This window comes from Panthera onca, chromosome X (assembly GCF_046562875.1).
Source record: "Panthera onca isolate mPanOnc1 chromosome X, mPanOnc1 haplotype 2, whole genome shotgun sequence".
Lineage (NCBI taxonomy): Eukaryota > Metazoa > Chordata > Mammalia > Carnivora > Felidae > Panthera > Panthera onca.
Genome location: NC_138357.1, coordinates 51,188,634 through 51,212,214, shown reverse-complemented (window position 1 = coordinate 51,212,214; position 23,581 = coordinate 51,188,634). Strand labels below are relative to the sequence as shown.

Below are 23,581 nucleotides of genomic sequence, written 5' to 3'. Positions count from 1 at the left end.
TTGCCACCGGTTTGGGAGAACAGCAAGGCGGTGACAGAATGAGGGATCACAAGGGAGAGCTCGCACCCTGCCTAAATTTGGGCAGTCTCCTTCTCCCCTTCAGGCCCGCCCCACTCCACCTTTCCTGCCGGACTCAGGGGACTTGGCAGGTGAGGATATGGACCCAATGTCAAAACTGGTAAGGCTGGAGCCCAATCTGGTTAGGCCCACTTGCAAGAGTGCAAGGGGGACCTGACCACTCCCCAAGACTTCATAAGTCTCATAGGTAGGGATTCTATGGTAGGGAATATAATAATCTCTGGTGTGTATATGAATGTGAATGTGTGACTCAGTCTAGCTTGCCTGCTAAATTGGATTCTGTGGCTCCATAGGCAGGCACGCTTGGGGTCCCCAGCGGGTCATGGAGTCTGAGTGGGCAAGTCTGTGACTCCATGATGGATGGCACTCTGTCTGTGGTGATATCAGAATGTTTCTGATCATGGGTCTCAAGGCTGGGACCTGTGGGGCTGAGCGTCACCTGGGTTCCTTCAGGACACTGCCAGGTGGGCATCTGGCTGGTCTCCTCATTGGAGGGGGAGCCCCTGTACCTCTGTCTTTGGGACTCCACCTCATGGGAGCATTGTGGGGTCGCGAAGGAACCAGGAGAGACAGACAAAGGTTTTAGTCACTTTATCCGGAGACTCACCCAGGGAGCCAAAGAAGCGACCCACCACTCCCCTAATGTTCCCCTCTTCATGACTCTTTAGGCTCCCTCCCCTCTCCCCTGAGCTTGAAACTCCTCCCCTGCCACCTCTGCTTCTGCCCCCTCAGGCCTCCTCAGCCAAGATGTTGCCACAGCAGCCGCCCATCTCTCCTCCCCTTCCAGGCCAGAGAACCCTCCCCACAAGGCCAAGTGGCAGACGGTGCCCTCGGCCAGGCGCAGGTGCTCTCCAGAAGTGGGTCCACATCCACAGATATCAAGAGGCGCTCTGGGGATCAGAAAAAGGGGCTGAGAAGGACATAAATATGACTCTACTGCAAGGGGAAAGGACATTAAGAAGAATAGGTTTTCCCAACCAGGGAAAGTCCCAAAAACCCAGCCGAAATCAGGAGGAACCTCGAGAAGGGGACCTTATTGGTCTAGCCAAGATAGAACCAGACTAAAAGGGGGCACTGACTCTCTCTCCCTGTTCCTCTGCTTAATACATGTGAGGGTTCTCCCTCATTTCCCAGGTTAACGGCTAGAATTAGAACTAACTGTGGTTAGTCTACCTCAGGACAGGGACTTTAAGGAATATTCCCAAGCAGTTGCTGCTTCTGCCTTCCCCTCCCTCCTCATGTTTCTGCACCAACTTGGGTGTGGTTCTATACCATCCTCAGTGTCTCAGGCACGATTGCTTCCTCCTCCCACCCTCCAAGTCAAGGAGCAAAATGCACCCCCCCATTGGACCACCCACTTCAGATATCTCCACTGGTGCCCCAAATGAATATTGACAATGGGGAAAAATTGAATGACTTTTAGGTGGACGCAGGTGAAACATATTTGATGTTTAAACTAATTTAAGTTTATTGGACCTGTCTTTAAAGTTATGGACAAAGGTCAAATAAGCTCATGTTATCTCTGTTGCAATTTGTTAATGATAGTTAATTTTGTCTGTCTCAAAGTTTTCATGGGTAATTGTTAAGATAGCTTCCAAGGTCCTTGGTAACCTGAAACTTTCCAAATAGGCTGGAATGCTAAAGCTTTGATTATTGAACATAGGTTTGTGTTTCCAAATTCTTATTGCTGAGAAATTGAGGCTATTCGGACCTATTGGAAAACATGCTTTGTACTTAGTTGGTTCATGAATTTACCATCTAAAAAAATTCTGATGTAAATACCTCTCAATTGGTTACTAAGTCTTCAATTGGAGACTAAAGTTTCCTAAGAGTTAAAATTCTGCTAAATGTACTTAAGACTGATGAAAATAAAGAAAGCAACTCTGTATGTAGGAAAATAGGAGGTATATAAGAAAGATATAAGGAATGGAAATACAGTTTCGTTGAGGGTAGAAGAAGGTAATTTTGTCCTAAATGAGACAGGTTATTTGGAAAGAAAAGGCTTTGGGACAAAATTTAGAAGCAAAAGAAAGTTGTAGAAGGTTGAGATGAATGGAATCTTAAAAGTACACTAGTATAAGGTTGAAATCCTGCTTTTTTCTCTGCTCAAATGACAGTTTTCTTGACTGTTGAACTCCTCTTGATAAGACAATGCAAACAAAGGTTTATCCTCCGGGAAAATCAAAGTTTTAGGTGTCATCTCTATCAGGTCTTTGATTACTTAGTTAAAACTTCTGAATGTTAAAGGAGCTAGGTTTTGATAACAACTGTATAATGCTATACATTCACCTTTGGGATCTTTTATTGCCACTTTGGTTGAATACATAAAATTGTAAGATTTTTAATGATCTGTAATCCTATTTAGGATGCACTTATGACTTATGGGGTTTTAACAAACTTCTCAGGATTTAAATGGTAAATGAAGTCTTTTTGACCAATTAGGTCCTTTTATTTGGGATGTTAAGTTACTTGGAAAAGCTGTCATACGATAGTAAACCTTAGATTGTATTGCACAGGTAAATGTTGTAACTGCCTGAATATACGCAATTCCTAAAATTTTAATGTTTTGATATAAGGTCATCACTTAATATTCTGATTACTTGAGATGTTATGTGTCACAGAAGTAACTGAATTTCTTTGTCAATTGCATCATAATGAACTCTCATCAGATCTTTAACGATGTCTATTTCTGAGATTTTGTCATTTATAATTGTTCTTATTCTCTCACAAAATGTGTTTCGTCTTCAAAGAGATTTATAAAAAGGACTTTGGGGACAAATACAGATATTTGACATCTTTACAATTAATACTAAAATGGGTAAGAATTTCCAGAACTAAAAAGCTGCATTCAAATTGAACAAGAATTAGGAACATGGGATTAAATGAACTGAGGAAGATTATAGTTTTGTGATTCTTGTTGAAAATATTGCTGGTTCCCTAATGTTTCCTCTTCCAGATTAAGGTAACTTTCTCTTAAGATATCGATGACATACAAAAATGTCATAAAGTATGCATTTGTAAACTGAAGCATTTATCTTTTCTCTCTACATTATTCCCCTGAAATTCAAAACTCTCAATGAGTATTCTTTCTTTCGTGGCAATTACAATTGTTTGCATAAATTCAATAAGAATCTATTCATCTTGTAACAGGTGACCATTGGAAATACCGGTTATTTTACCAAGGCTTTGACTGGAATGTCATATTTGAGGATGACATTCATAGACTCAGATATGACCAGACAGCTTTAAGGAATTAGGGTTGGCTTTATAAAACGTGGAGCCATAAAGCCTCTTGGAAATGTTGGCTTGGTGCCTTGCTTACAGAGTTCCCAGCAGCCTCACCAGGTAAGTAAAGGAGGTCACTTCCTGGCAGGTGCAGGAACCTCACGATATCTTGGGGACCTCATGAAGAGGAATTTGCCCAATTCTACAAGTATTGCAGGCCTTTCTGATGGCAAATATTTGCTTTGGCTTCTGGCCTGGAGAGGCTACTAAAAGTTCAACCCAGAGATTCCTTATAAAAGGTTCCAGCAAAGCAAACTTTAAAAGATCTTCATGATCAATCGCTATTCTTACTGAGCTTATATAAATAATTAGGCCAGATTTGTTAAGACTGGATTTGTTCTACAAATACATTGGTCTCAATTTGTCTATCTCTGGAAAGAGGGGTTTTAGAGAGAACAACTATGTTTCAACAATGAACTGTTATGATTGTTAAATTCTAGTTATGATTGCCTTTAAATGTTTGTCGTTTGCCTAAACTAGATACTTGAGGTAAACGTCAGAAAATTGTCACAGTATTTCATGTATAGGCAATCTTCTGTGCTTGTTATTCTATGGGGATAATAATAAGACCCCACGGGCATATGATTATTTAAACAACTGGAAAACAGGATGGATCTTTAAATATGCAAACCATATCTTCCCTAAACCTGATCTGACAGTTCCCAGAAACCCGCCCCTTTCGAAGACTTGGAGGTGGACTTTACAGACATACAACCAAATAGAGGATTCAGTTTCAGGTATCACCCCATGCGTCCATAACTCCAGAGTTAAGAAGGCCAACTCAGAGTAACCCTCAACCTGGCAAAGTGATCCAGATCCATTCAACCCGCTTAAACTGATCTTCAAAAAGACACTGGCCCCTGAGATCTCCAGCCCTGCTCCACACCCCGGAAGCTGGCTGGCCTGCACATAGCAGAAGCTTGAGGATTCAACATATGGACCGAGCCCAGGGATTTGGATGCAACTCTGCCAGCCCTTGTCCTTTACTGGTGTCATAGCCCGGATCTTACTTCTTGTGCTTGGGCTGATAGAGACTGCACCAACAAGCTGGACATGGGACAAAAGATGCATGCCGGGTCTCACATACCTCCTCTGGATGGGAGGATTATTAAGTATTGCCTGTATATTATGATAACCTCTTTCACCCTCACAACTGCCGCTTACCCACTTTTTCCCCAGGATTGTTATATGACAATAAGGGGTGTCAAGGGCATTCAGTGCCTTCACCTCCCTCCACAAAGATTGCTACAAGGGAAAACACCCACTCTCTGTCAGTAACCCGGTGCCTCAAGGACTAAGTTTTGGACCATAGGGATAACCCAAAATGTCAGGAACCCATGTCACAACAAGGGCCTCCAGAGAGAGAAGCGAGCTTGCTACACTTACCTTCCTCAATGGGGGATCTCAGATGGGGGAGGGATGCAAGACAGGCCCTTCAAAAGGGTATAAAGGATACCCAGGACAGGGTGATATAAGCCATAAATGCGACCACTCCCCTGGCAGCCTGCCAGGGTTTGAGCCTTTCAGCCCTGAATCAGATGCTTACCAATTCCCCATTCCAGCTTTGGGCCAACACTACTCTATAAGTCCTTCATAAAATAGATAATCACACCCAAACCTGCTGGATATGCTTGACCCTCAGCCAAAGGGCTTACTTAGCCACTCCTATCCCTTTGACCTGGGAAGGTCCTGAAAATCTCAAAACCAACACCTCTGTCTTAATTGGACCACTGGCCACTGGTATTCATCTCACAAATGCCAACAATTTAATCTATACAGTCCCTGAAGGTATGAACAGTACCTCCCTATGCAGAAGCAATATAACCTTAAAGAGGAATACAACCCTATGTTCAATCTCTGGGGTGTTCTATCTGTGTTCTAATTTGGCCTACCGATGCTTAGAAGCCAACTGGACTCAGACATGTTATTTCATCTTCCTAGCCCCAGAGATATCCATGTACACTGAATATCAGTTGCTAATAGACTTTAGTCCCAAGTCCTGCACTAGACTGGCAATTCTGCTACCCATTCTGATAGGAGCAGGAATTGCGACAGGAATAGGAACTGGAATGGGGGTATAGGTTCATCCATAGGACTATACCATAGACTATCTCAAGAGCTAAATTAAGACATGAAATGGGTGGCAGATTCTCTGGTAACCTTACAAAGCCAAATAAACTCTCTGGCAGCAGTGACCCTCCAAAATAGGCGAGGCCTTGACTTCCCCACTTCAGAAAAAGGAGGGACTTGCATCTTTCTGGGGGAGAAATGTTGCTATTTCATGGAACAGTCAGGAATAGTTACAACTAAGTTTAAGGAACTCAAGGAAAGAATTTGACATAGACAACAGGTAAGTATCAACCAGTGGAAAGGATGGGATCTCATGGATTGGGCATCCTGGCTTTCTGACCTGGCGGGGTTCCCTCCTGTACATAATTTTACTTGTATCCATAGGCCCCTGTATGCTGAATGCCATGGTACGTTTTATTGAAAACACCCTTGCTTGCCAAGCTACAGCATGTATCTTAGCCTTCCAAGAGTACCAACCTGTAAAACTGAAAGGTGATGCCTACTAAAAGTTTTTTTTAAAGGCATCAAAGGAAGGACTGTTGGAGAAGTGCATAAAGTACCCCAAAGATGGCTGATGGGGCTAAAACAAACTCTGGTCTCTAGCTTAGAGACCCCTCCTCTGGTTTCTTCTTCCTTTGTTTGCTGTGAGCGCGAAAACCGCCACGGATATGGAGGCTGTTGGCTATAAATTACTCTCCCCACTTGCATTCCATGCTCAGACCTTTGGAGAAACAGTCTCCTCTGAGCCCCCCGGTGTTAAATAAATCTCCAATCCACCAAGATCTCCAAGTGCCACTTGGTCTTTCCGCCAGCGTACCAGCCTCGTTCCATAACACAGACACAAACTTAGGAGTATAGGGAGAAAATTATTTTTCCTCCCTTCCACAATTAAGAAATTGAAGTCAAATTGTCTATTGATGATATTTATAAATTGCCAAAATCAGATATGTTATTTGACCAAACCATCAATTTTAACACACCCAATCTTTCATGGCTTGTGAGTCTAAAGTTCTGATATTCGAGTTTCCACTTTCACATAAGGACTTGTTTTTTTATTCTTTCCTTTGGCTATAGTTGAGTCACTCCTATTTGCATAGAACACAGTGCTAGACATTAGAGTATCAATAAAAGGAATAGAAGACCATTCTTCTAGTGTTATAGAACCAGTCTGGATCGCTGGCAGAGAAACCAAGAGGCACTCAGAGATCTTGGTGGATCAGAGTTTTATTTACATCGATGGACTCAAAGGAGACAGTTTCTCCATATTTCTGAGCCCCAAGTACAAGTGCGAGGGGTAATTTATGGTTTTGTCTTGTCTGCATTCATGGCAATTTGGCACGTGCGGCAAGCAGAGCAGGAAGAACTCAGGAAGAGGAGTCTCTAGGCAGGGACTGGAATTCTCTTGTTAGCCCTGCTGGCTGTCTTATGGTATAACTTTGTTTTTCCAACACTAGGAACTTAAAAGCCAGTTGGAGAGTCAAAAGGAAAACACATAACAAAATCTAGCATTTATTGAGCACTTACTATACTGAAATTAAAAGCTATTCATTCATTATCTTATTTTATCCTAACAACCTTCTGAGGTGGGTACTAACTGATGTGGGAAACAAAAGTAAATGAAAAATTAAATTTCCTTACTGTCTACAGCTCATTGACAAGTGCTTGAAACAGGCAAAGTGACATTCCTCTAGGAATTAAGCTGCCTCAATGATGACGACTTTGCTAAGGGCAAAAGACAATCTTAGCTTAACATTATCCTGACCTCCAGGATCCTGTACGTCTCCTTTAAGATATAAAAATTCCTTTGGAAACTTCCTTTATCTCTACCCACCAAGATATATGTTAGCAATCATCCTCCAAGAATATGGCACACTGATATACATCTGAAGGGTCTCATGGTTGAGTTTTTGCTAAACAGTAATAAATGATCTTTTCCTAACAATAGCTAGCCCCCTCAGAATCCTGGAAACCTTGTTTCCAAAGTACCTTGGAGGCTTACACCATCCCTAAACCCCTCTTAACTTGAAGGTATATAATCAGTCACCCTTCACAACCCTAGTGCAGCTCTTTCTGCCCACGGGTCCCGTCCCCATGCTTTAAAAAAAACACCTTTGTGCACCGACAATGTCTTAAGAATTCTTTCTTTGCTGTCAGCTCCAAACCCTAACACTTAAAACCACATCACTAATGACTTACATTTATTGAGGTCTTATCAAGTGTTTTATGCATATTCTATACTTTTCACAATGATCCTGTGAGGTTCTGATAATTAGTTGGCCCTACTTTATTAAGGGGGAGGGGAACTGAGTCATGGAGAATGTAGGCAATTTGCTCAAGTTCACAATGCCAGTAAGTGGTGGAACAGAGAGTTTAAACCCAAGCATTTTGGCTCCAAAGCCTGGACTCTTTACTATTATCCCAGTTTTACAAATGAGGACACTGAGGCTTAGAAAGAAAAAAAATGATCTACCCAAGACTATGTGGCTAGTAAATGAGAACCGGGGTTTTGTTTGACTCTATGGCTCACGCTCTTAGCTTTTGAGTTATACTGCTTCATAAAGCAAAAAGCTAACAATTTAAACAATTAAGTAATGTCACATGGCATGGTGCGATGGTGACAAGTTTAGCAGAAGAATTTCTAGATTTTGTCTTCCTTTTGAGGAAAGAAGCTTTTGTTATTTGCATTGTTCGTATTTTCCTTGTTGGATTTGCTTTCATACTTTAAATTTTTTTCAACAATAAGGACAAAGTTAGTTAGTTAAAAAGTTAGTTAAAAACTCAGACCCTTCAATGTTATAGGCTAGTTGCCTTGCTTCCCTGATGATATGGACATGATCAATTTTTTTGTGTTCCATTTGCGGTATTATTGACAGTTATTGAAAAAAGAAAACTCTTTGTGCAGATGCATTATTTGGCCTTAAATTGGCTTCATGGGTGACCATGGCCTTTGAACAATTAACCACGTTGATAACAAAAGCCTTTCCAGACTATTGATGCTAACATCTCCAGTGCCTCCAAATTAATCTTTTCTTTAGCATTTAAGGATAGAAGCTTTTTGTATTTATTTTTGCATAAGAGATTCCACATTCAGTTGATATTGTATCTTTCTTTGGTTAATCAATTTTGCCATTCTCCTCCAAACAAAAATGTAAATAAGCAAACCCACATTAAACACAGCCAAAAAAGATGTTAGGCCATGAAGGACACTTGGGTGGCTCAGGTGGTTGAACATCTGACTCTTGATTTCAGCTCAGGTCATGATCACAGTGTCATGGGATTGAGTCCCATATCAGGCTCCTCACTGAGCATGGAACCTGCTTGGGATTCTCTCTCTCCCTCTGCTCTTCTCCCCACCTTGCTTTCTCTCTCTGCCTCTCTAAAAAAATAAATTAAAAATTAAAATAAAAGAAGTTAGGCCATGACAGATGAAGAGCATTTATATCTACGGAAATGGTGGCTGTGGTGGCTGTAGGGTGTGTGTGGATGTACATGTGGCAGTGGGAAGTACAATTAAGAAGCAAAAAACACTTTTCCTCAGAGCAGGTGGTGGTGGCTTGTGCAACCACCAAAGGTGGCAAAGGTTAGAATTTGAGGTCTTTCTTGAAAAAAGGAGGAGCTGCTGTAACAGCTAGACAACCTAAAGTTGGAGTTGAACCAGCTTTATGTCACTAAAGTGACAGTATGGTATCCAAGTTCTCCAAGATCCAAATTGTTTGCAAATCCATTGTCTGCATTCACACTATTATTAACCAGACCCAGAAAGCGAACCTCAGAAAGTTCTACAAGGGCAAGAAATACAAGATTCTGGGTCTTCAGACCAAGAAAACACATGCCATGGATTACCATCTTAGCAAGCATGAGAAGAAGCTGAAGACCAAGAAGCAGCAGCAAAAGGAACAGTTGTATCCACTGCAAAAGTTTGTGGTCAAGCCCTGAGCATCATAGCATCAATAAGCACAAACAAACTGGAAAAAAAAGAAGTAAAAAATAAGTGAAATGGCACAGTAAATAAGGATGGAAAAGTCTTGTTGTTGTTTCCTTTGTTACAGTTCTTCTCTATCCATGTTCTGTCCAATCTGGAGATTCCCTTGTAGAGGAGGCACTGTGTTTCTCCATTCACCAGTGCTATGGGAAGCAAAAGATTTGACGAATGGTATTCTAATTGGACATCAAACCAAGACAGTGCTTGCTTTCCAACCTGGAAGAGAAGGTTTTTTTTTTTTTCAATATATGAAATTTATTGTCAAAATGGTTTCCATACAACACCCAGTGCTCATCCCAAAAGGTGCCCTCCTCAATACCCATCACCCACCCTCCCCTCCCTCCCACGCCCCATCAAACCTCAGTTTGTTCTCGGTTTTTAACAGTCTCTTATGCTATGGCTCTCTCCCACTCTAACCTCTTTTTTTTTCCTTCCCCTCCCCCATGGGTTTCTGTTCAGTTTCTCAGGATCCATGTAAGAGTGAAAACATATGGTATCTGTCTTTCTCTGTATGGCTTATTTCACTTACCATCACACTCTCCAGTTCCATCCACGTTGCTACAAAGGGCCATATTTTGTTCTTTCTCATTGCCCTGTAGTACTCCATTGTGTATATAAACCACAATTTCTTTATCCATTCATCAGTTGATGAACATTTAGGCTCTTTCCATAATTTGGCTATTGTTGAGAGTGCTGCTATAAACATTGGGGTACGAGTGCCCCTATGCATCAGTACTCCTGTATCCTTTGGGTAAATTCCTAGCAGTGCTATTGCTGGGTCATAGGGTAGGTCTATTTTTAATTTTCTGAGGAACCTCCACACTGTTTTCCAGAGTGGCTGCATCAATTTGCATTCCCACCAACAGTGCAAGAGGGTTCCCGTTTCTCCACATCCTCGCCAGCATCTATAGTCTCCTGATTTGTTCATTTTGGCCACTCTGACTGGTGATATCTGAGGTGATATCTGAGTGTGGATTTGATTTGTATTTCCCTGATAAGGAGCGACGTTGAGCATCTTTTCATGTGACTGTTGGCCATCCGGATGTCTTTTTAGAGAAGCGTCTGTTCATGTTTTCTGCCCATTTCTTCACTGGGTTGTTTTTCCGGTGTGGAGTTTGGTGAGCTCTTTATAGATTTTGGATACTAGCCCTTTGTCCGATATGTCATTTGCAAATATCTTTTCCTATTCTGTTGGTTGCCTTTTAGTTTTGTTGGTTGTTTCCTTTGCTGTGCAGAAGCTTTTTATCTTCATAAGGTCCCAGTAATTCATTTTTGCTTTTAATTCCCTTGCCTTTGGGGATGTGTGGAGTAAGAGATTGCTACGGCTGAAGTCAGAGAGGTCTTTTCCTGCTTTCTCCTCTAGGGTTTTGATGGTTTCCTGTCTCACATTCAGGTCCTTTATCCATTTTGAGTTTATTTTTGTGAATGGTGTGAGAGAGTGGCCTAGTTTCAACCTTCTGCATGTTGCTTTCCAGTTCTCCCAGCACCATTTGTTAAAGAGACTGTCTTTTTTCCATTGGATGTTCTTTCCTGCTTTGTCAAAGATGAGTTGGCCATACGTTTGTGGGTCTAGTTCTGGGGCTTCTATTCTATTCCATTGGTCTATGTGTCTGTTTTTGTGCCAATACCATGCTGTCTTGCTGATGACAGCTTTGGAGTAGAGGCTAAAGTCTGGGATTGTGATGCCTCCTGCTTTGGTCTTCTTCTTCAAAATTACTTTGGCTAGCCGTGCAGCGTTGGTGGTATAGTGGTGAGCATAGCTGCCTTCCAAAATTACTTTGGCTATTTGGGGTCTTTTGTGGTTCCATATGAATTTTAGGATTACTTGTTCTAGCTTTAGAAGAATGCTGGTACAATTTTGATTGGGATTGCATTGAATGTGTAGATCGCTTTGGGTAGTATTGACATTTTGACAATATTTATTCTTCCAATCCATGAGCAGGGAATGTCTTTCCATTTCTTTAAATGTTCTTCAATTACCTGCATAAGCTTTCTATAGTTTTCAGCATACAGATCTTTTACATCTTTGGTTAGATTTATTCCTAGGTATTTTATGCTTCTGGGTGCAATTGTGAATGGGATCAGTTTTTTATTTGTCTTTCTGTTGCTTCATTGTTAGTGTATAAGAATGCAACTGATTTCTGTACATTGATTTTGTATCCTGCAACTTTGCTGAATTCATGGATCAGTTCTAGCAGACTTCTGGTGGAGTCTATCGGATTTTACATGTATAGTATCATGTCATCTGCTAAAAGTGAAAGCTTGACTTCATCTTTGCCCATTTTGATGCCTTTTATTTCCTTTCATTGTCTGATTGCTGATGCTAGAACTTCCAGCACTATATTAAACAACAGGGGTGAGAGTGGGCATCCCTGTCGTGTTCCCGATCTCAGGGAAAAAGCTCTCAGTTTTTCCCCATTGAGGATGATGTTAGCTGTGGGCTTTTCATAAATGGCCTTTATGATCTTTAAGTATGTTCCTTCTATCCCGACTTTCTCAAGGGTTTTTATTAAGAAAGGGTGCTGGATTTTGTCAAAGGCCTTTTCTGCATCGATTGACAGGATCATATGGTTCTTCTCTTTTTTGTTGTTAATGTGATGTATCACGTTGATTGATTTGCGAATGTTGAACCAGCCCTGCATCCCAGGAATGAATCCCACTTGATCATGGTGAATAATTCTTTTTATATGTTGTTGAATTCGATTTGCTAGTATCTTATTGAGAATTTTTGCATCCATACTCATCAGGATTTTGGCCTGTAGTTCTCTTTTTTTACTGGGTCTCTGTCTGGTTTGGGAATCAAAGTAATACTGGCTTCCTAGAATGAGTCTGGAAGTTTTCCTTCCCTTTCTATTTCTTGGAATATCTTGAGAAGGATAGGTCTTATCTCTGCTTTAAATGTCTGGTAGAACTCCCCTGGGAAGCCATCTGGTCCTGGACTCTTATTTGTTGGGAGATTTTTGATAACCGATTCAATTTCTTCGCTGGTTATGGGTCTGTTCAAGCTTTCTATTTCCTCCTGATTGAGTTTTGGAAGAGTGTGGGTGTTTAGGAATTTGTCCATTTCTTCCAGGTTGTCCAATTGGTTGGCATATAATTTTTCATAGTGTTCCCTGATAACTGTTTGTACCTCTGAGGGATTGGTTGTAATCATTCCATTTTCATTCATGATTTTATTTATTTGTGTCATCTACCTTTTCTTTTTGAGTAGCCTGGCTAGAGGTTTATCAATTTTGTTTATTTTTTCAAAAAACCAACTCTTGGTTTCATTGATCTGCTCTACAGTTTTTTAGATTCTATATTGTTTATTTCTGCTCTGATCTTTATTATTTCTCTTCTTCTGCGGGGTTTAGAATGCCTTTGCTGTTCTGCTTCTATTTCCTTTAGGTGTGCTGTTAGATTTTGTATTTGGGATTTTTCTTGTTTCTTGAGATAGGCCTGGATTGCAATGTATTTTCCTCTCAGGACTGCCTTCGCTGCATCCCAAAGCGTTTGGATTGTTGTATTTTCATTTTCGTTTGTTTCCATGTATGTTTTAATTTCTTCTCTAATTGCCTGGTTGACCCACTCATTCGTTAGTAGGGTGTTCTTTAACCTCCATGCTTTTGGAGGTTTTCCAGACTTTTTCCTGTGGTTGATTTCAAGCTTCATAGCATTGTGGTCTGAAAGTATGCATGGTCTAATTTCAATTCTTGTATACTTATGAAGGGCTGTTTTGTGACCCAGTATATGATCTATCTTGGAGAATGTTCCATGTGCACTCGAGAAGAAAGTATATTCTGTTGCTTTGGGATGCAGAGTTCTAAATATATCGGTCAAGTCCATCTGATCCAATGTATCATTCTTGTCTATCCTGTCTATCCTTGTCTATCCTGATGGATAGACCCTGTAGTTATTATATAATGCCCTTCTTCATCTCTTGTTACAGCCTGTAATTTAAAGTCCAGTTTGTCTGATATAAGTATGGCTACTCCAGCTTTCTTTTGGCTTCCAGTAGCATGATAAATTGTTCTCCATCCCCTCACTCTCAATCTAAAGGTCTAAAATGAGTCTCTTGTAAACAGCAAATAGATGGGTCTTATTTTTTTATCCATTCTGATACCCTATTTCTTTTGGTTGGCGCATTTATTCCATTTACATTCAGTGTTATTATGGAAAGATATGGGTTTAGAGTCATTGTGATGTCCGTAGGTTTCATGCTTGTAGCGATGTCTCTGATACTTTGTCTCACAGGATCCCCCTTAGGATCTCTTGTAGGGTTGGTTTAGTGGTGACAAATTCCTTCAGTTTTTGTTTGTTTGGGAAGACCTTTATCTCTCCTTCTATTCTAAATGACAGACTTGCTGGATAAAGGATTCTTGGCTGCATATTTTTTCTGTTCACCACATTGAAGATCTCGTGCCAATCCTTTCTGGCCTGCCAAGTTTCAAAAGAGAGGTCAGTCACAAGTCTTATAGGCCTCCCTTTTATGTTAGGGCATGTTTATCCCTGCTGCTTTCAGAATTTTCTCTTTATCCTTGTATTTTGCCAGTTTCACTATGATATGTCGTGCAGAAGATCGATTCAAGTTACATCTGAAGGGAGTTCTCTGTGCCTCTTGGATTTCAATGCCTTTTTCCTTCCCCAGTTCAGGGAAGTTCTCAGCTATTATTTCTTCAAGTACCCCTTCAGCACCTTTCCCTCTATCTTCCTCCTCTGGGATACCAATTATGCGTATATTATTTCTTTTTAGTGTATCACTTAGTTCTCTAATTTTCCCTTCATACTCCTGGATTTTTTTATCTCTTTTTTTCTCAGCTTCCTCTTTTTCCATAATTTTATCTTCTAGTTCATGTATTCTCTCCTCTGCCTCTTCAATCTGTGTCGCGGTCATTTCCATTTTATTTTGCATGTCGTTTAAAGCGGTTTTCAGCTCCTCCTGACTGTTCCTTAGTCCCTTGATCTCTGTAGCAAGAGATTCTCTGCTGTCCTCTATACTGTTTTCAAGCCCAGCAGTTAATTTTATGACTATTATTCTAAATTCACTTTCTGTTATATTATTTAAATCCTTTTTGATCAGTTCATTAGCTGTTGTTATTTCCTGGAGATTCTTTTGAGGGGAATTCTTCTGTTTGGTCATTGTGGATAGTCCCTGGAGTGGTGCAGACCTGCAGGGCACTTCCCCTGTGCTGTGGTGTATAACTGGAGTTGGTGGGCAGGGCCGCAGTCCCACCTGATGTCTGCCCCCAGCCCACCGCTGGGGCCACAGTCAGACTGGTGTGTGCCTTCTCTTCCCCTCTCCTAGGGGTGGGATTCACTGTGGGGAGGTGTGGCCCATCTGGGCTACTTGCACACCGCCAGGCTTGTGGTGCTGGGGATCTGGCGTATTAGCTGGGGTGGGAAGGCAAGGTGCATGGGGGCAGGAGGGGCAGGCTTAGCTCGCTTCTCCTTAGGTGATCCACTTCAGGAGGGGCCCTGTGGCAGCGGGGGGGAGTCAGACCCACTGCTGGAATAGTGGCTCTGCAGAAGCACAGCGTTGGGTGGTTGTGCGGAGCGAGCAAGTTCCCTGGCAGGAACTGGTTCCCTTTGGGATTTTGGCTGGGGGATGGGCGAGGGAGATGGGACTGGCTAGCGCCTTTGTTCCCTGCCAAGCTGAGCTCTGTCATCCCGGGGCTCAGCAACTCTCCCTCCCTTTGTCCTCCAGCCTTCCCACTTTCTGAGCAGAGCTGTTAACCTATGACCTTCCAGATGCTAAGTCCCGCTTGCAGATGGAACACACTCTGTCTGGCCCCTCCGCTTTTGCAAGCCAGACTCAGGGCTCTGCTTGGCCGGCGGGCTGGGCCTCCTCCCCAGCTCCCTCCCGCCAGTCCGTGTAGCACTCACCACCTCGCCGTCCTTCCTACCCTCTTCCTTGGGCCTCTCATCTTCACTTGGCTCCGGAGACTCCGTTCTGCTAATCCTCTAGCGGTGTTCTGGGTTATTTAGGCAGGCGTAGGTGGAATCTAAATGATCAGGAGGACGCGCCGTGAGCCCAGTGTCCTCCTATCCCACCATCTTCCTCCAATCCCAAGTTAAGGTTTTAGATCCCTGCTCTACTTGGAAAGAAAGTGCATATTTCTCATTTATGTAACAAGCTATGTAAATTTTCTTCATGAAACTAAAAGTACCAGTTGAATACTGTGACAGTGTTCCTTAAAAAATGTTCTTGTGGAGTCACAAAGGACAAGATAATTAAAACTCCTGACGGAGTTCAGTTCTTTGACCTCTAATTAGTTTTAGCATTATAAATTGCTATTTGTTACCAGCCTAATTTGATTATTAGCCCCTCTGAGCTTTATAGCATGCATTCTGAAGAGTGGACTCTATATGGCTCATAATGCATGCTGCATATCAAAGATGGAAAATTGAGGAGTAAATTGCCTTGATCGGTGTGTTCATGAGTTAGTCATACTAAAGTGGTTAAATAAAGGGAAAGCAATCCTTTCCAACATCTGCAGCTATAAGTTTGATAGAAATTCAGAAGTGTGACTAGTTCATTCTGGAAGCAGCTTTATGAGGTGTCATGGAGGGAGGAGGAGAAAGAGGGAATTTTGGTTCCTACAGTTTTATCATTAAGAAAAAAAAATTGGTGTGTTATATCACCTTTTGTCACCCTGCAGAGTGAAATAACTGAATTATTTCCTCAAGGTATTTCAACAAATGCAGAAATTTATAGCTGGGAATTACTAGAACATTCATTCTTTATCTCTCTAGGTAGGTCCTATGGTCTCAGCACTTTAATTAATTCATTGATACTGCTACTAGGAGGCTCAGCAAATGTAATCAGGCTTCTTGCCAAAGCCATTGTCTGTAAAACAACCCAACTTCTATTTTTTTTTTTAATAAGCAAGCTAAATCAGAGAGTTATAATAAAGCAAAAAAGCATGATAATAAGAATACAAAATTGAGGGGTACCTAGGTGGCTCAGTAGGTTAAGCGTCTGACTCTTGATTTCGGCTCAGGTCATGATTTCACAGTTCATGGGTTTGAGCCTCACGTTGAGCTTTGCATTGATGGTCTGGAACCTTCTTGGGATTCTCTCTCTTTCTCTCTGTTTCTCCCCCACTCATGTGCTCTCTTTCTCTCTCTCTCTCTCTAAAAATAAATAAACATGAAAAAAAGAATATGGAATTGAAATACTTTCCAACCCCTGTGCTTGTCAAATATAAACAGTTGAAACAGTTGGACCCATTGCCTCCATTACACTCCAGATCATTTGAAGCAAGCATAAAGTCTTCAATTCTCCCAAGTTTGAGATTATTAAAGAACATTAATTAAGTTAGAATTTCAGCTTGAAATATGTAGGAAAACACATAATAATAATAACAGTAACAATATACTAGATTATTTTCTTAGTGAACTTCCACTTAATCAGTTTGCTGGATTAATTGACAGTAAGACCCAGTAACCAATTACAATAACTGCTTGCGGTTAGTAGTGTGGTTAGAAGTGTCTAGTTTGCCCAGATATTTCAACAATTTTTGTTGTACACTTACTGCAAATTTGTTGAGTTTGTTCCAAATCTATTTATGCCAGTTTTACATAATAATGTGATTATCTGATGTAATTAAATATTAGGTATACTGATGAAATATGAATACAAAGTGAGTTGTTGCTTCAATGAAATCTAGATTGAATGCATTCGTAAGACTCAGAAAAGGCAGGGTGATAAAAAAAATCTGTCAAAATTAAGTATAGGTAAGAAAAAAGTAAAAGATGGGGGAAATTATAAAAATTAAAAGATTCTACATTCAGATTGCTTCATGTTTTGTTTTTTTATTTTATGGAAGATTTCAAACATATCTAAAATTAGAGTATAATATAATTAAAATGATATTCACATCACTGATCTTCAACAATTACCCATACATATCCAATCTTGTTTCAGCTATACCCCACTCACTCCTCCATCATAATTATTTTGAAACAAATCTCAGACATTTTGTCACTTCCTCTCATAAGTCTTTTACGTTTTCATTCCATTTTAAAGGAGCAAAAAGTGGAGATTATTTTGAATGTGGCTTGAGCAAGCAAGATCATGCAAAACTCCAAAAGTCAACCCCTACTTAAGGAAAAAGTTGGAGGGCAAAAACAATACCATGGAATCCATATTTTGGGCTCTAGAAGGGAGAGGCTCTCCACTAACCTATTATCAGAAATATTTGTAAAATAATTAAGATATACAACATATTTTAATGATTGTTTCAATCACTTTATGTGACTAACAAATGAACTACTGAATCCTATTTGTTAGATTACAAAGTGTTTAGCATAAGAATATTGATGGTGATATAATGTGATTGGCATTCTGAGAATGATTTACATGTCAAGGTTAGCATAAACCAATAACTGTAATGCCATGTTTTTCAGGTTTATTTCATTTGGAAAAAGAGAAACTCATGGCTTCAAGGTTTGTTTCATCTGAAAAGTCATAGTTTGAGAGCAGCAAAATGTCATGTTTATTAAGTTGTTTGCCTAAGTCCAACTTCTTTTAACAGAGTTAGTCCCATTCACTAGGATGGAATATTTCAGTGACTTTTCATTCCACTATTCTACCCCTAGACACACCTGATTAAACACACACCAAGACACCAATCCAAGGGTTAACCCACTGCTCTGTCTCAAGAATTTGAAATAAAGTACATAGATCTAGTTAGAAATAAAATAAAAAATAAAAATATAATAATAATAATAATAATAATAATAGAGCAGTAATTTGGCTTTAGCCAAATAGGGCCAGTTAAAAGCAGAAGTGATTTGAGAGAGAGAAAGAGAAAGAGGAGGCAGACAGAGAGAGACAGGCGTTTTCAGAGACAGTTTTTGATTTAACAGGTAAATTTCTAGTTTCTAGGGTCCTGACTGGGCTTTGTTGGTTGCCCTTGGATTTCCATGAAATTGTTTGTTGCAGTCTTTTATTGATTTTTTTTCTGTTTAAGCTTTCTTGAATCAGTTCCTATTCCTTGAAAACAATAGTCACTAACTGATAAACCTCACAGTTTAAACCAAATGTAGCATTAGGCTAGGGTTTGTCATGGCAATCCCCCACCCATGTGTGTATATGTGTATGTGAACTTATGTGATGAATGTGTGTGCATGACTTTAATATCCACTGATCCTATGCTATCTATAAAACACCAGGGTTGTCTCAGCTTAAGATACTTGATTCACATATAATCTTATACAAGAAGAAGGAATTATTGAGTGGTAAACTCGGGCCTATGAAACAGGGCAAGTTTACATTATTTTATTCATGTTTTTAATACTATGTTACTCCTTTGTTTTAAAATTGCTTATGAGCCTGAAAAAGACCATTTTCTGTTTTTATTCTATTTTATTCTCCATAAACTAATTTCAGGTTGGTATCAGAAAATAATGTTTTCCCAACATATTGTGTTTATGCAACATTTACTATACATCACACACTTTTGCATACTGACTTTAACTTTTTCTGGAAACTGTCTTTTACAGATGAAGAAATTGCGACTCAGAGAAATTAAGTGTCTTTTCCAAAGTTGTATGGCTAGTCAGTGGCAGAATAATGTACTGTTTCTATGGCCAGAAAGGGTGTAGCATTGCATATGAGAGCAAAAGGGAACACATAGCTTAAAATAAGGCTAAGAGGGGTATTCTTTCACAATGAAGAAATAATTAGTAATACAGACAAAATTCCTTTAATTTAGCACTCTTTTAATTCATCACTTGAGCTATTAGATAAGAATATTGTTAGTGAGCAAAATATGCTTTATGCAAGACAGAATAAGGATGATCATAGCCCTATGTTCAAATTGTAAGAACATACCTTGGTTCACATTGGATTTAACTTGGGTTAGGTCATAAGTAAATTTGAGTTATCCCTGATTTGACTTTAGCTTTTTTTGTATCTATTATTATTACATGCAATATTTACTTTTCTTTCTTCATAGAATACCCTGTGTGCAAATGTAAGGGAATATTTTATATTGTAAGAATAATGAGGTCTCCAGTGGAGAAAAGTCTGAAATGGTATCCAGGAAGTCTGGTTGCAACATTTCACAAACAGCTCTACCCAAGCATTTGTAGATCCAGCACTAGTCAGGTATTGCTTTCCTATGCATGTTCCTGGAGGAAAGTTCTTCCCTTTATTGGATCTCAGTTTACCCATTTGTAAATTGAGCAATTTCATCCTAATTATTTTTATAAATAACTCTTCATTCGATAATTTTGCTTCTATAAAATATATTTTCCAAAAGCAATAGCATACTGAAACAGAATTATCTTATTCTTTTTCCTTTTAGGTAGTTATTTAATTGGATAGTAATGCATTTCCTAGAAGCTGGTGAATCTATTTGATGGATACCAGCCTAGTTTGTACTGACATCTTGTGTAGCTCCCCCTCGATATTACACAGATATGACACTTCTATACAGCTTATCTAGCCCAGAGGTTAAATGCATCCATTTGCTTATTACCAGGGCCATGTATACACATGGCTGCCAACATTTGTAGCACTTAGAAAAAAAAGAATTGCAGAGAGGCTTGGCATTCTACTTTTTCTGTTTGTTCTTGGCAGAATTGTTTTCTCTTGCAATTTCATGAGCATTGTATGGTCTTTATTGAATGACTAAAATGTATTTCTTTTTGGAGTATGAGAGAGAACTATCATTCTCTTTTTAAAAACCTTTGGATAATATTCTGTTCCATTTCTAAGGCTGCCATTCATTCAAAAATATTAAATGTATTAAAAACGAAAAAAAAAAAATAAATGTATTCAAAACAGAGAAGAGTTATTGTCCCAATGTTGCGACCGGCACAACAAACACTGAGATCAGGGTCCTGAGGGTAGGGGAATGTAAGAAAAAAAGAGAGAAGAGAAGACAGTTTGGGAACAGAAGGCTCCCATGGGCTAATGGCCCAAGTGATGGCTTTATTGTTGCTGTACACAATCTTTTATAATATAAGACTCTTATGGATCAGGTCATTCTAAGAATAAACAGGTTTCACATGATCACTGCCAGCCAAAACATTTAGTTCTGTGTACCTTGCGAACTTTCTGAATGGGTCACAAGACCTTGTTGATAGGTTGCTCACAAAACACAGTTCCCATGTTTGTTTCTATTTGACTCAGGGTAGAAAAAGGGGAGGTAACATTACTGCCAACACCCGCAGACCACAGGCTTCAGGAATTAACTTTCTCAGCCTTGACAAGGCTTTCGTATGCCCTTGAAAGTGGGGGAATGGGAGGGAGAACCACCGGGTTGGCTAAGTCAACAGGGAACGTTGCTCAACCTGGTCTCAGCCTGGCGCCGGGGCCCAGCCTCCCACATGAATGGGAGGGGGAGCCACCAGGTTGACTGAGTCGACAGGGAGCCTTTGCTCGACCCGGTCTCAGCCTAGCACCGGGGCCCGGCCCCCCACATTTCCCCCTATTGTTTGTAATTGCAACATGTGCATCCTGGCTTGGTATGTGGTAAAGGCAGTAAGACCCCATCTCCAGAAACAACACAGCAAGACAAGTATAACAGATATTATGGAAACAATTCCAATAAAGATCCAAAAGGAATGCTGAAGAATATTAAATGGATTAAACCCATTAAGTTGGTGCAGTATGGTTTCAGCGAGATCTCCAGGGTCAGGGAAACTGAGTGAGCTACTTGCAACAGCATTTATCTCTTCTTGTAGCTGTAAGAGGTCTAAGCTAGTATTAGCATCATGCCAAACCCCTTGTAAATGACGACGCACTTGTCCCCATGTCATATTGGTATACTCTAAAGGGGTAACACAGATATGTTTATATGCATCATGACAAATTAAAGAAAGTCTGGTACGTAAAACAGCAAACTGATCACCAAGATACATTAATGCTTCTTGTAGTGCCTCTAATTGGGCTTCCAATTTACGGTCTATTCGTTCTTGAGTGACAAACACCTTGGATACATTATGAGCCATTTCATTTGCATGGGATGCCGTTTGGGCACTTTCATGTAAGGATATTACAGATACAGTTGCAGAGACAATTACAGTCACTGCTGCTATGAGTCCAGCAATTAAGAGTCCAAGAAACCGTTTGGTCCTGCGCAGCCGTTCACAAGCAGGACACGTCAGCCGGTATAACTGATGACCATCTTCTTTCACTGGAGTAATGGTTCCATCTCCAACAATCAGATAGTAGGGTGGAGGAGCACAGGCACGCAATTGCAGAACTGGAGAAACATAACATTCTGGAAAACTAAAGCTGTCATTAGTATATATTTTATTAAAGGTAGCATATAACTTCCAAAGATCAGAATGAATTCTTCCTTCAGGAGATTGCAAAATGGTTTGTGGGATAATCTTGTGTTGTACCTGTACCTCGTTAGGAGGTGGGCCCATATCTCTTAAAGGAGCCACTAAAGGTCTCCTTGTTTCCCTTTGCACTTCCAGAATAGCCATAGGTGTTTCTTGAAGGAATGAATGCCAGGCCTTTTGGGAATAATCCGTAATGGTATAGTTTATGCCTTTAGGAGTCATCTTCAATGAAGAGGATTGGGCACATTTACCCCAAGGTGAGTCCCCAGTAAGGCCTTGACCAACTGAGGGACATATAGGAAGATTCTGAGGGGGATCACGTGGTCCAAAAAACATCCATTCTGCTAATAATTCTCTCTTTTGCCAATAAGCGGCAACGGAGCGCGGTACCCATTCAGAAGGACGCTTGCCATTTTGCCACATAGTATAAGTAATAGACCGTCCTACTGGTTTCGTACCCAAACACCCATCAGCCAGTTTGTACGGCTGCGCAGACTCCCTTTGCAGGCAGATGGGGAAGGGAGGCCGGGTTGCAAAGCCCCCATGGGCTTCATGACAGCATTAATTGCTCTCAAATCTTGCAGCAACCTCCAGGATCAAGGACCTCTTTAATACAGGTCCAAGTAGACCACAAGGTCCCTGGAACTGCAGCCCCACGAATCTTCATCTGAGTTTTAAGTTCTTGACCAACTCGCTGCCAATCCTTTAAATCAACTGTACCCCCGTCTGGAAACCATGGGCAATAATCATGCACTATGTCAAAAAATTCCCTAAGGGCTGACTGAGAAACCTTAATTCCCTTCTCCTTCATAAAAGCCTGCAAGGCAGTTACAAAATATCCTTCTTCCGTAGACTGTTTCTGTCCCATAGTTTTACTCCCGTCATCTGTGCTGCTGGCACAGTTCCCCTACCTGAATTAGACGCCACGCGTCCGCTTTCGCTTTCCTCCTTGTTGTCTCAGGTCCCTGTTCGGGTGCCACTTGTCGCGACCGGTGCGACAAACACCGAGGTCAGGGTCCTGAGGGTAGGGGAATGCAAGAAAAAAAGAGAAGAGAGAAAGTTTGGGAACAGGAGGGTCCCCTGGGCTGATGGCCCAAGTGACAGCTTTATTGTTGCTGTACACAATCTTTTATAATATAAGACTCTTATGGATCAGGTCATTCTAAGAATAAACAGGTTTCACATGATCACTGCCAGCCAAAACATTTAGTTCTGTGTACCTTGCGAACTTTCTGAACGGGTCACAAGACCTTGTTGATAGATTGCTAGCAAAACACAGTTCCCATGTTTGTTTCTATCTGACTCAGGGTAGAAAAAGGGAGGTAGCATTACTGCCAACACCTGCAGACCACAGGCTTCAGGAATTAACTTTCTCAGCCTTGACAAGGCTTTTGTATGCCCTTGAGAGTGGGGGAACGGGAGGGGGAACCACCGGGTTGGCTTGAGTCAACAGGGAACGTTGCTCAACCTGGTCTCAGCCTGGCGCCGGGGCCCAGCCTCCCACATGAATGGGAGGGGGAACCACCAGGTTGGCTGAATCAACAGGGAGCCTTTGCTCGACCCGGTCTCAGCCTGGCACCAGCGCCTGGCCCCCCACATCCCAAAATGAAGGCAACTTCTAGAAAACTCCACATGGCCAACTTCTACTTTCCTTTAGGAAATAAACAGTGAATTCTCCCTCAACTCTACCTTAATCATTTAGTACAGGACTTTCCAACAAATTCATTCACTGTAGCCTTGCTCAGTTTAATTTCTCTGTCCTCATAAACCTACATTCAGTGTTAATGACAGAATTGAAGGAGAAGTTGTGGAGAGTCAGTCAGATGTGTGCATATTTTCTTGGAGCTTTTACATACTAATGGTTCACTTTCTGAGTCCTGGGAA

The 23,581-nt window shown here is 40.9% G+C and overlaps 1 long non-coding RNA gene and 1 pseudogene across 1 annotated transcript; one reads left to right on the top strand and one right to left on the bottom strand.

Moving 5' to 3' along the window:
• The first annotated feature begins 3,376 nt into the window (after positions 1–3,376).
• Positions 3,377–9,369, top strand: LOC145713753 (large ribosomal subunit protein uL29 pseudogene; annotated as a pseudogene).
• An 11,553-nt stretch (positions 9,370–20,922) lies between these two features.
• LOC145714708 (uncharacterized) lies at positions 20,923–23,290 on the bottom strand. The gene is made up of 2 exons (XR_014136930.1): positions 22,609–23,290; positions 20,923–21,638 (listed from the first exon to the last, which is right to left on the bottom strand). It is a non-coding gene; the product is annotated as an uncharacterized LOC145714708 (long non-coding RNA).
• Positions 23,291–23,581: the final 291 nt, after the last annotated feature.